Below are 14,119 nucleotides of genomic sequence, written 5' to 3' on the forward strand. Positions count from 1 at the left end.
CTATAGTGAAGCAGACATGAATACAATAAAGCGTAAATTCGCAATTGTTTAAAAAAATGTTTGGAACAAAAGTTTAACAGTGTTCAGACATCTACAAAGTTGGACATATAAAATTTCGAAAATATTTTTTTACGACAACTAATCAAGGTCACTTTGATTTTTTAATTGTTAAAATGTATTTTTTATGTCATAATGCTGTAGCTGATCTTAAGACGAATTCAACGATATATAATATTATGACCTTGAGACCATAAATAACATTGCAATAGTTTTGGCCAGCTAGATCGGCCAAATACCACTCTGTGCGCCGGCACAGTTTAAAGGCCCGTGCGTCATCACCAAAAAGTTGTATCTTCTTTATTTTCCATTATTTTTTAATGGAACTTTCACTAACATATTCGTGGCATTTTTCTAATGCAATGCAATTTTTTAATCAACGACGAAATTTTCGGACGCAACGAAGAAGAGCGTATGGGAAAGAAAGAGACGCGGACAGTCGACGTCGTCGGCACAGTTCAAAGGTCCGCGTTGTCGCTGTCTTTCCTTGCTCCCGAAACTTTCGCCGTCGATTAAACCACTAAATACAGTTGTAATACAAATTATATCGTGTTTGGTGTCATTTTAATCAGAGAAATGCCAGGAATAAGCTAGTAAAAGTCCAATTAAACAATAATGAAAATTAAGAAGTTTGAGAATTCGATTCACTCGAGTCAATGTTGTGGTGTTCACACCGATATACCCGAGCCGAGATCAATCATCGCCGCCCTACGGCGCGGCGCAGCGTTGGCCGGCAGTGGAGTGAGTAGGCACTGGACATCGATTAGATAGGCGACCCAGGACTTCGATTGAAAAATTACTGTACTGATTTTCAGTGATATATGAATATGATGTGCTACCCAATAAAATGTAATCGATTGTGTATTCTTCTCGGTAATTATCTGGATGAAATTTGGATTGAAATTTGGATGAACTTAAAATATGTTGTTAAGGTCATCATTCTAAGCTATCCTTTCCTATACACGTTACCGCTCTGTTCCGTCTTAGTTTCAGAGATATTCACAAAAAATTTTTGGCACTATTACAAGCAGTTCGGCCGATACGTAAGCGTCGGTGAAAGCGCTCGGCGTTTGTGTTGGTGATCGGTACTCGAACACTTATTTCGTGTTTAGATACGGGTGACCGAGTGGCTCCACAACACTGTGGCCCAAAAATATTTATGCTATCCAAACCTAACCCAGACCAATTTATTGGAAAGATGCTTCCTTAAAAACAGCTTGTGGACCTCAAGGAAAAAGTATAGATCGAGTGTATGGTCATTATGTTGACGACGGCGCGGAGATGAATTTTAGCATATATGGTGGTTTGATAGTTTACTTGAAGTGTTGTATCTTCTCCAGTATCTCAAAAAATCTAGCAATTTTTTTCATAATCATTACACGTACTTAAAAATACATGCAATTTCATGGCGACTTTGAAAACAGTGTTTTCAAAAATGTTTGAAAACACTATTTTCAATACATTAATTAACATAATTTCTGCATACTTCGTGTTGCCTGCTGATCGTTAGGAGAAAATTATTCGACTAATTCTATCTACAGGGTGTCCCAAAACTCCTTCGGTTCCCGGAAATGGGAGGTTCTTGAGGTCTTTTGAAGTGACATTTTCCTTTGAAAAAATGGCCGCCATGGCTTTGTTAAGGAGTTATTAACGAAAAACACGGACCAATAAGAGCGTGACTCGTGCGCCGGCACGAGCGGCATGTCGGCAGCCCAACTTTGGTAGTACGCCGCGAGGTGGTGCGAAATGGCCAAAAAGCGGTCAAAAATCCGTAAAACCGAAACTATCCAACGAATTTGTTTAAAAATTTGTGGATAGGTTGCCTCAGGTACAAGGCTTAAATGGCTAAAAAAATTTTCAAAAAATTATTAAACATAAAGTAATATGGGATAATTGAAAATCTCTGTTTTCGGCTCATTTTTTATTAATGGAAGCAAATATTAAAAGTGTTGTGACGGTTACATCCTTCCTGGCGCGAAACTGTCCCTACCAATATAGCACGGCCGGAACTCCGCGCCTACGAGGATACATAAGTACCCCGGACAAACGCCGATTCGGAGCTCTCTCCGTCCCCCGTTCCCGATCATCGTCCCTGACCGACTGACCATTTCCTCCACCTCAGCGGCGAAACGCCGAGTAGGTACCAACCCCGGCCCGAGCGGTGAAACACCCACGGGAGTCCCTCCAACCCTAGTGGCGAAAGCCGAGTGTGATACCATACCTCCACCGCGACCGCTACGCCGAGTGACCGCACCTCCGCTATTCCGAGCGACCGCTATTGCGAGCGATCGCTAGATCCGAGCGATCGCCATCTCCGAGCGATCGCAACGCCGAACCGGCCAGTCAGAGGTCATTCGAGGTTCCGCGACCTTGGACAGCGGCTACACTTGCCACCGCTTCGAGTAACCGCCACAAATGGCGCCCGAACAGGTTTGACAAAAGTGGAAGGGCCTCCAATGAGCATGGAAGTCGGTTGGATCGACCTCACCGGAGAGAACCGAGGAGAGGACGGCCCGAGGATAACGCCGTCGACCATGGCAGCCGTACCGCCGAACAGGGCACTGCACCGCCGACCGGAGCACCGTATCGCCGACCTGGGCACCGCACCACCGACCAGAGTCCGAATACGACGAACGGCCGCGAGAGAGCCGCCACGATAAGGCGAATTCTCGCAAGGAAACAGGCTAATCCGGACTATATGAGGGATAACAAGCCAGACATCTTCCTTGCGAATATGGGACATCGCAACCAACCGTCCGCTCGAGGCACAGACCCGAAACCGGCACAACGCCGGAAGCACAAACCGACCGAATCCGGTCGAATTAACGACGAGGGCCACCGGCGAAGCCACCCAGGGAAGGCAAAGGATCACCCATCAGTCGACAACGGCGCCCCCACCGGGGAGCATCGAAGGAGATTCGGACAACGTCCTGCAAGACCTCAAGGAGCTGGACGAGTTCTTCGCCCACTACGAGGACAACCCCCTCGGTCCACTCGAACCCCCGCCCACCAGAATGGCACCACCGACCACCCCATCGCCAACCACAGCCCCACCGACCACGACCACGCCCCGGCCACTACCGAGGGCAACCATGGTTGAGGAGAGCTGACCCGGAAGCTATAATATCTGGTTAGACCAACTACGCCCCGGCCGTCGCCATCGGATACCCTACCCCGGGGGTTGGCTACACATCAGGGCCGCCAAGGACGGGGCCATCAATTTACAATTCCGGCCGATAAAAATGTATATACAATATGGAGAATAAATAAAGTATAATAGAGGTTACGACGAGAGTCATTTGTTCACCCATCCTACGAAACAAATGGGGAAGTTGCGCGCCCCGAAGTAAGAGGGGGATGTGACGCAAAACTGTCCCCACCAATATAGCACCGCCGGAACTCCGCGCGAGAGGGCCGCCGCGACGAACCGGCTTCTCGCGAGTAAAGACTACCGCGTCCGGGGATAAGTACCCAGGACAAACGCCGATTCGGGGATCTCTCCGTCCCCCGTTCCCGATTACCGTTCCCGACCGACTGACCATTTCCTTCACCTCAGCGGCGAAACGCCGAGTAGGGAACAACCCCGGCCCAAGCGGTAAAACACCCACGAAGTCCATCCACCTTAGCGGCGAAACGCTGAGCAGGAGCCAATCCGAACCGGTTGACGAAGATCGAGCGGGACATTACATTGCGACGCCGTACTGTTGCGCACGCCGAGCAGCTGCTCCGCCGGAACGCCGCGAACTCCGAGTCACCGTTACCGAACCGCCGACAAACTCCGAGGATCGCGGCGGACATCGAGCGACAGCTACGCCGCACCGCCGCCATTCCGAGCGACCGCTACGCCGCTAATTCCGAGCAAGCGCGCCGCCGCGCCGCCAAGTCCGAGCGTCTGCTACGCCGCTACCGATGACATCTACGCTGAATCGTCCGGCCGTAGGCTCGCCTTCAGCCATTCGAGGTCTGCGAGCCTGGACAGCCGACTGACGCAGCAAGTCCTTCCACCGCACCGAGTAACCGTCACAGTGTTAAGCAACTGCAGTCTGGCACTAATCGTTTTAACAAGGTGTCATATTGAACTAACTTTGTGTAAAAAATCTTGTCCTACTTCGAACCACTTTAACCACAATTTAAGTTTAAATATCAACTTCAAGAATATCCAGAAATGAATCGTGCGAAGGTTACGATGTATTTGATATTTTAGGTGTATTTGTTTAGGAATATTTCTAAATAATAAAGAAAAATATGAAATGCATAAGATTTATTAATCCTTTTTATATATAAATAAATATTTAATTTCAATTTTATGTTACATAAATTACAATATTTTCATAGCGGTCACCAAACCACTGTCAGAAAAATGCCTGTTGAATTTTTCCGACAGAAGTCTAGTGAACGAAAACTGTTTATTTAGCATAACAGAATTGTTATTAAATATTTTTGTATACATATGAATTTAACATTTTTATTATTATTTAAGATATTATATATCCCGTAAAATAATATCACCTAAAAGATGAATTTTCACCGCCGCTGAAGGTATCATATGTAACCCCTTAAAGTGATATGTAAACGCAAGAATCCCGTCATTCTATTGTTACAGTTTATTATGGGGACATATTAAAAAACCGATTACACCACTGAACATACACAAACAAGACTAATCACACACTGCACACACTGCACACAAAGTACAAGTCCGACCACGCAACCTTCTCGTGGTGTATCTTCTCATTCAATGTATAATACGATAAAACGGTAACAAATTTGTTCGATAGTTTCATTTTTACGGATTTTTTGCCACCTTTTTGCAAAAAACATTTATCTAATGACTGAAAACTTCGTTTATTTAACATAAAAAATTATTATTATCATAATTTTTTTTTATTTAAACTGAGCGATTGAGCGACAGTCACCGAGCGAGGGTATATTTATAGACTCTCCCGATACGAGTGCGCGCCAATGACCGTCAAGAACGAACGCACACCGAGAGCACCGTCGCCGCACGACATGTCGCGACAGCGAGCGGCACTCTCCATTGTCCGCGCTCCCGTTTCTCTCGGTATATAAGGCGCACGGAAACGCCGTACGAGCGGAGTTCGCCTGGAGACACTATCGTGATAAATTCGAATCTTGCTAGGATAAACGGCACCGCTGGGCAATTCAGTCTACCAGATACGCAGGCTGGGAGATCAAGACTCGAGGAGAATCTTCCCCACCGTTGTCCGCCGAACGAGAGGATTAAGGTGAGCGCATACTAGATGGTCGCGGGAAGGCCGCGGATAGTCTCGGGAAGGCCAAAGCCACCGATGGACGACCATGCGGCAAGGGAGCAGGGCTACCTGCTGTGCGTGGCAGAAAAAAAGGTCTCCGTGGACTCCCCACCTCTTTTAGGGAAAGGGACCTTTCTTTCAGGGAGCCCTGCTCCCTGCTGTGGAGCCGTCGGCCCGCTAGAGATTTCTTCCCGCGTGGACGTCCATCGGCGGCTTTGGCCTTCCCGAGACTATCCGCGGCCTTCCCGCGACCATCTAGTATGCGCTCACCTTTAGTCGCGCCGTCGTCCGTGCTGGATCGGGATCGTCGTGTCGGAAGTGGTGAGCGCGACTCCCTCAGGTCCTTCTGAGGCGCGTGCGATCACACCTCGTCTATCAGGTCCATCTGAGGCACTGTGTGGCACCCTGTGGGAGCGATGAAAATACCTCCGCTGAATGCGAAAATTGGAACAGCGGAGGTATGCAGTCATCGTCTGCGAAAGGAGAAGAAGGTCCCGTGGGTCCTGGGCGGTGGGGTTTTAGTGGGTATAGGCGAAGGCGCTAGGCCATATGATTTCTCCAAATACCACCTTAGGAGGAAGCTGAGTCCCACACTACCCTCTCCGACCACCACCGGAGGAGGGGGTGTGCGTAAGAGCATTTCCCAAGCGCCCTTAAAAAAAAAGTCCTTCTGAGGTGCGTACGACCGTAGCGCGTCATCACAGGTTCATCTGTGGAAAGCTGTGTCACCCTCGCTGTGACGGGGCTCCGTTGTCGAGTCTCCTCTCGTTCCTGTTCCGCGAGTCCTGAAAATTGCCAAAGACCGTCGCGGTCTAAGTGGCGAATACTCCCGCGCCGTCGCGTCGTATGGGGAATCGCAACCGCGAGAAAATTAGATTTAAGTGCGCCGATCGTCGTGCATTGTGCTGACTACTAGTTCTTCTGTTTTAGCCGGAACGAGCACCGGCCGCCGACGCACCCTCGTCCGCTTTGAAGGCCGCACCTGAAAGCGGTAACCACCGCCGTGTTACGCGATTATAGCTATTATTACTAGGCACTACGTGTAATTCTATACGTTCTAATACGTTCACTCTATTTGTTAACAGCTCCAGAACCAAAGAGGTTATTTTTGTTATCAGTTCGAGGAGCAACATTTCATTATGAATAAATCTCGTTTATTTTTTATAACCAATTTCGCCGAGTAGTAATTTCTCTCTCCTTACGAACCCTGGTCACTCGCGAGCTAAAGACCTAGCGAAATCGGTTCGTTACAAAACAATTGTTTCTAACTATTTTACATTTTTCTTTATAATTTATGATATATCCTTGAAAATTTTCACCCTAAACCTCGAATAACCGTAATTTTCTCGCGATTCATTCTTGTAAATTCTAAAAGTTGATATTTAAACTTAAATTGCGGCCAAAGGTGTCCAAAGATGCCCGAGATTTTTTACACAAAGTTAGTTCAATATTACACCTTGCCAAAACGATTAGTGCCAAACCGAAGCTGCCGAAGATATGCTACCATATATAAAAAATGAGCGCAACGCAAACAGGCTTCCGATTAAGCCATATAAGTTAATGTGTAATAACCCCTATAAATTGCAGATCTTTAAGTATTCAATTATAGTAGACGCAATAATTAAATAACTTTAAAGCTGAAAACTGGTGAATTTCCAAGAGAGAAAAATAGGTTACTTGCCAGCCTATATCTCCGTAAAAAAACTTTTTTTAAAAAACGGACTTTGGCACATTATACATTCACTATTTTTTAATACAAAGAAATCGAAAATTTGTAAAATCGACTTTTGGTCGCCTCGGCACCACTGTGCGCCGCACAGTGGGGTATTTGGCCTGTTTAGCGCGCCAAAAGTCGAAATTTTTACTTTGTTCAAAATGACTAAAACTTTTTACCCATGTACCTGAATATATATGCAAGTAATCTACAATAATATTTTTCCATAAACGGTACTATTTCGTAACCTATAGATACTTGAAAGTAACATATTCTCGTGACCGAGAGAAGCATGGAAAAACTTGTGTTAAAGAAATGATCTTTCTCACAAGTTTAGTGTATCAAATCGAGATAAAAACATACCTAGGATGTAAAGGAAGGTTTATAGAGTAATTTTACTGCTTTTTGTTTTATACTCTTCGGTGGTTTTGATAGAATAAACAATCAAAAGTGATATAATTTTTTTCAGAAAATTAATATGTATCATGTAACAACTTTTTTTCTCAGAATAACACATCTTTAATATTTTGCGTGGTTAATCATTAGACATTGCTTTATACAATCCTGAAAAGTTTATATGCGGTCTCTTGCTGTAACATACCTTTTTATGCGATTTAGATCAGTATGGCATGAACCGACTGTATATCATATGACTGATAATGATGAAATAACTGAGCTGTAAGTGATAGATACTTGGAAGTAAATGAAGGAAAATGGAAGTCATTATTGCTAAAATATTAATTTATATTATAAAAAAAATTAATAAAAATTAATTAATATTTATAATATATTTTTTTTACGAAAAAATGTTTGAAACAAAAGTTTAACAGTATTAACCTCAATATAAACTTCAATATATAAAACTTCGGCAAGATTTTGTTTAAAATAAAAAAACAAGGTCGCTTCGATTTTTTAAACATTAAGTTGTATTTTTTATTTGATAGTGTTGTAGCTGGTGTTAAGACGAATTCAACGATATATAATAGTATGACCTTCACACTATTAATAACGTCGCAATCAGGGACTGAAACGGTTCTGGAAATAACAGTTTCAAACTGTTATACAGGGTGTCCCAAAATTCGTGTACTTCCTTGAAATGGGAGGTTCCTGAAACCATTCTAAGAGACATTTTCCTTTGCACCAATGTCAACTGCGGCTTTGTTTAGGAGTTATTAACGAAAAACACGGACCAATCAGAGCGCGCCCTGGGCGGCCGCGCCGCGCCAGCAAGCGAGTGTCGGTGGTACGCCGTGACATCGTAACGAACAAGAGTTTCTCGATTATGTGAATGCTCTCCGATTTCAATGAGCTTTGGATATGTGGTCAAGATCATTATTCTGAACAACATTTCTCTGTAGACTTTTTGGCGATCGGCTTTGGTTTACGAGATTATCGCGAGAAACTTTACTTGTAAATCCATGGGATCGATGTACTACTAGCTTCTATCCGATTTCAATGAGCTTTGGATATGTGGTTAAGAACATTATTCTGAACAACATTTCTCTTTAGACTATTTGGCGGTTGGCTTTAGTTTACGAGATTATCGTAAAAAAAGAGAAGTAGCAGAAACTGATTGTATTAAAAACTCACGTATTCAGCCGTAAATCCATTTGCTGCTTCGAAATGTGTGTCTTGAAATTTCTCCACACTCACAATCACTGTTCACATTTGTCAACACACAGTTATGCACTAATAATAATTGCCATATCCCTTGTACTGCTGCACAAATCACAACAATCAGGTAATGCAATCACTAGACCGCGGATTTCATGCATTTGTAGCAAACATGAGTAGGTGCATTTTAATACAGTAGAGAAATTAAAATAATTTCAAAACACCATAGTATTATTTTCAACTTCTTAAAATGATCACAGTGAGAATCAAATATCTGTGTTGTAACCGTGTCGGTCACATATCGACACTTCGCGAACGTAGAGGATAGGAATTGTATTTACCACGGCGATCTATGACGTCATACGCGATCCTCGTCGTAGAAAAGGATCGCAGGATCGCCCCACTAATCATAGTTGCGTGCGCATCGATCCCCACTCGATAATCATCGAAGGAGATCGATGAGGGTCATCGAGAACTCACTCTACGTCTGGAAGCGATCTAGTGAGCACGCGTTCGCGAGGTGTCCGTTCGACGCTAACCGGTGCGTATTCGGGAGGCCAAACCGTCCTGTTGTACTAGACAAACCGTCTAGCCAACCTCGTTACGTACGCGCCTCAAACCGAGGAGTCGCGATTGCAAACCGCTTCGTGGCACAGTTCAACGTATCACCGTACGCGTAATTTAATCGTAACAGCGTAGTAGTCATTTGCGTTGGATTATTGGTGTAAAAGCAACGTAGCTCCGAAATGTGTAACTTGCTACAGGCAAGCGCGGATTAAAAAATTTATTAGGGTTTCTTTTCTCATCGTATTGTACTGCGGGTCCCAAGTATTAACTTCACGAATGTCGTCGTGCGGACACTCCGATATATTTAGTGGCTTCAACAGTGTGTGGTTCGCGGTTAGATTCGGGAACGTGTCATATCGCTAGATCAAGCATCTGAAAATGTAGATCAGATTTCTGCACTACTGGGTTTCATTATTGTGTCGATCGTCTTTGGAGACAGGTTCTCGAATCATTGTTTTTTTTTTTGTACAATATTTGGATCGTCACAGCCAAGGAGACTCTACTGACACTGAGAGTTGCTCCGAGGTCACAACAGTGCTGATGGGCAACTCTTAAGTGTTCCGGAATTTCCGAGGTATCGTGATCGTTTCTATAAGTGCGTATCATCTGATAAATCAGCAGATCGTACGAGTAGTAAACGAGTCCAAAGATCTTCGGTGTTTTGAACATCTTAATTATAAAAAAGCGTGATCGCTGGTACTCGTTGACCATGTCTATCCGTACGCGGCCGGACTGGATAAATGTTCGTGCTTAGCAATCACGATTCGGTCGTTTAATAGGATCATTTCCCATTCGTGCGTATCATCTGAGTCATCAGCAGATCGCACGGGTAGTGAAACGCATCCTCCGGGATCTTCATTATATAATTAACTCACACGCTGTGTGAGCTCCATTCTCTAATTACTTTACGTATTACACTGTTGACCGCCACTCTAGTCATATCGACTTATTTCGAGGGTTATGCTCATTACAATTGAATAAAACAATTGCTGCATAGCGACCAGACGTGGATTCTCGGCGGGTTTAGATTATCGTCCAGTAGGAAATAATTTCGTGCGGGTCGAAACTCTGTAAGACTGATTGCGTAAGGCGTGGTTACCGTATTTCACATGAACATGACTACGAGGTCATAATTAGTCGTTGTATTGAAACATGGTTCAATATACCCTCCTTTTACCAGATTTCGCTTACGAATGTTTAACCTTCTATCCAAACTAATCCGCTATCCATTGCATGGAGGCTCGATTCTCCACATTCTCAATTCACTACTTCGATTTGCGTATACTTCCAGCCCATCTGGCTAACACGATTCAATAATAGATTAATAATCAAATATACGGTTACAGTCTGGCTCCTGTCCCTTTTAATAGCGGCAGCCAACATTAATTTTGCATAAAGATCCGCAGTCTAGTGATTAGTTTAAATATCACTATCAAAAACACAGCTAATAGCAACCGTTAGCTTTGAATTGACAAGTCTTTGGAGATGTTCTCTCTACCGCGGCTCGAACGACACTGATTTTCCGCAAGATTTTTCTAAAGAATTTAGGAAGGGCATTTAGAGTGTCGAAATTCGAAATGCACGCTGTAGCACGTTTACGAAAACGACGGGACGGTTAGACGAAAAACAGAACGCAAGAAGGACCGCTGTAAGATTTACGGGAAACACATGTTTAGTTTTTCCTGCAGATTGGTATGCAGAGTCGATGGGTAACCGCGCGTTCGAAAACGTCATCCGTCCTTTTACCCAGCAAGGGGTAAAAATGTCAGGTCAGCGTAGCATCCCTATTGTCCTATACCTTCCTTAAGAAACTTTCTAAAAGAAGGACAGACGACGTTTTCGAATGGTCACCCATCGACTCTGCGTACCAATCTACAGGAAAAACTAAACATGTGTTTGCCGTAAATCTTACAGCGGTCCTTCTCGCGTCCTGTTTTTCGTCTAGTCGTCCCGTCGTTTTCGTAAACGTGCTACAGCGTGCATTTCGAATTTCGACACTCTAAATGCCCTTCCTAAATTCTTTAGAAAAATCTTGCGGAAAATCAGTGTCGAGCGAGCCGCGGTAGAGAGAACATCTCCATAGTCTTGTCAATTCAAAGCTAACGGTTGCTATTAGCTGTGTTTTTGATAGTGATATTTAAACTAATCACTAGACTGCGGATCTTTATGCAAAATTAATATTGGCTGTCGCTATTACAAGGGACAGACAGATATTTGATTCTCACTGTGATCATTTTAAGAAGTTGAAAATAATACTATGGTGTTTTGAAATTATTTTAATCTCTCTACTGTCTTAAAATGCACCTACTCATGTTTGCTACAAATGCATGAAATCCGCAGTCTAGTGATTGCATTACATGGATTACCTGATTGTTGTGATTTGTGCAGCAGTACAAGGGATATGGCAATTATTATTAGTGCATGACTATGTGTTGACAAATGTGAACAGTGATTGTGAGTGTGGAGAAATTTCAAGGCATCTGTGTGAATTAAATATACGAATTATTTATCGATTCGAAAGTGAAAGTTAAATTCTGGATCGTCGACTTGACCGCGCATCCCTTAGGCCTTCTACCACCGGCAGTGCAGTTCGTCGACCTGGCCGTACGTCCCTTGGCTTTCGGTACTGCCGTATACCTGAAGAAATCTGTGCAGTTCGTCACCGAGTGACCCAGTGACACACATTTCGAAGCAGCAAATGGATTTACGGCTGAATACGTAAGTTTTTAATACAATCAGTTTCTGCTTCTTCTCTTTTTTTACGATTATCTCGTAAACTAAAACCAACCGCCAAATAGTCTAAAGAGAAATGTGGTTCAGAATAATGGTCTTAACCACATATCCAAAGCTCATTGAAATCGGATAGAAGCTAGTAGTACATCGATTCCATGGATTTACAAGTAAAGTTTCTCGCGATAATCTCGTAAACTAAAGCCGATCGCCAAAAAGTCTAAAGCAAAATGTTGTTCAGAATAATGATCTTGACCACATATCCAAAGCTCATTGAAATCGGAGAGCATTCACATAATCGAGAAACTCTTGTTCGTTGCGATGTCACGGCGTACCACCGACACTCGCTTACCGGCGCGGCGCGGCGGTCCAGGGCGCGCTCTGATTGGTCCGTGTTTTTCGTTAATAACTCCTAAACAAAGCCGCAGTTGACATTGGTGCAAAGGAAAATGTCTCTTAGAATGGTCTCAGGAACCTCCCATTTCAAGGAAGTACACGAATTTTGGGACACCCTGTATATCGGTTCTGATCTAAACAGTTATGAAGAACCGAAATGATGTTATAACTGTTACGAGAATATCGTTTCTGGCTTATATCGGTTACGGTTACGGTTCTGAAGAACCGATATTATTTCGGTTCTGTAACTGTTATTTTTCGGTTCTCGATTTCGATTCTGGATTTCGGTTCTGGATTTCGGTTCTATCATTCTGTATTCTGTATTGTGTTTGTTGGAATCGTAAAAATAGAATTTGAATTTGGCGCTCCCTACTGCGACCTGCGTCGGCATCGCTGCCCATAGACGGTATATTATATAGAGTTGGCACCGCCGCCTCTCTCTCGCGCGTACTGCGTGCTACGCATCTTGTACTCACTTGTCTTTCGTTATAACCATGTGCCGGGCATAGCCCTCAATAAAGTTACACAGTTAATTCCACATGAGACAATTCTCATCCATTTCCATCAGGTTATGGGCCCTGGAATTGTGTAAAAATATTGTGCTGGAGACTACATGTTCTCCGAGAGGAATAAACACAATAAGGTATTAAAGTGTTTTTCAGTGTATAACCTCAAAAATTAGAAGGCACATGGTGAGAGTAGTTTTCTATCGGTCTGTGTGACGAAGAAAGTTTCCTGTGTGGATAATAAGAAAAATACTCTGTGTGATAAATATACAATATGAGTTCAGTGGACATTGCGCGAAATTTCCAAATAGAGAAATTAATCGGCAGAGAGAACTTCACATCATGGAAAATTGCCATGCGTGCATTGCTCGAGTGCGAAGACCTGTGGGGATGTGTCGAAGGCTCCGCTACACATATTCAAAATCACCAGAAGATGCTGAGGGCGAGAGCAAAAATTATTCTGTCCATAGAAAAACAGAATTACGGTCACATACAAGGTACTCTCACGCCAAAAGAAACGTGGAACAAACTCGTTGAAACCTTCGAGGACAATGGATTAACCCGAAAGGTAGGACTATTGAAATCACTCACTTCTATAAAATTGACTGAGTGTAAAGACGTTGATGAATACGTAAATCTAATAATGGATACTGCTCATAAATTAAAGGAAATCGACTTCCATATTGAAGAAGAAATGATTGGAGCACTCATGCTGTCCGGTCTACCTGAATGCTATAAGCCGATGATAATGGCTCTAGAAAACTCCGGAGCGAAGATAACGGGAGACTCTATTAAAATAAAACTACTTCAGGAAGTAAATCCTCGAAATCCAGAGAAATCTCAAACAGAAGAAACCACGTTCTACTCAAAGGGCAAATATTCAACCAGGAGGAATGAAAAATGGCAAAAATGTTATGCCTGCGGAAAAAATGGACACCTTGCAAACAAGTGTTGGTCAAAAACCAAAAAGAAACATGTGGAAAACTCTACAGACAGAAGTGGTCCATCGTCAAAATCTTTTCTGGCCCTCGCTGCTATTGAAGACACGAACCAAAAAGAATGGTTCATCGATTCGTGTGCTTCAACGCACATCACAAATAAGGAGAGTTGGATTGAGAACGTGGAAAAGTGCAACAGCCAAATAATGACTGCAAACAAGCAGAGTTTGCAGGGAGAATACAAGGGCACCGTTAATATACAAGTGCTTGGGAGAAATAAAATAAGCAACATTAAAGTGAAGGATGTTGCCTACATTCCTGAAG

The 14,119-nt window shown here is 43.4% G+C and overlaps 1 protein-coding gene across 4 annotated transcripts in view; it reads right to left on the minus strand.

The window, feature by feature from the left end:
- Positions 1–14,119, minus strand: part of LOC143213737 (opioid-binding protein/cell adhesion molecule homolog) — a 918,132-nt gene that overhangs the window by 234,926 nt on the left and 669,087 nt on the right. The gene's annotated exons all lie outside the window — the stretch shown is intronic.

This window comes from Lasioglossum baleicum, chromosome 11, assembly GCF_051020765.1.
Source record: "Lasioglossum baleicum chromosome 11, iyLasBale1, whole genome shotgun sequence".
Lineage (NCBI taxonomy): Eukaryota > Metazoa > Arthropoda > Insecta > Hymenoptera > Halictidae > Lasioglossum > Lasioglossum baleicum.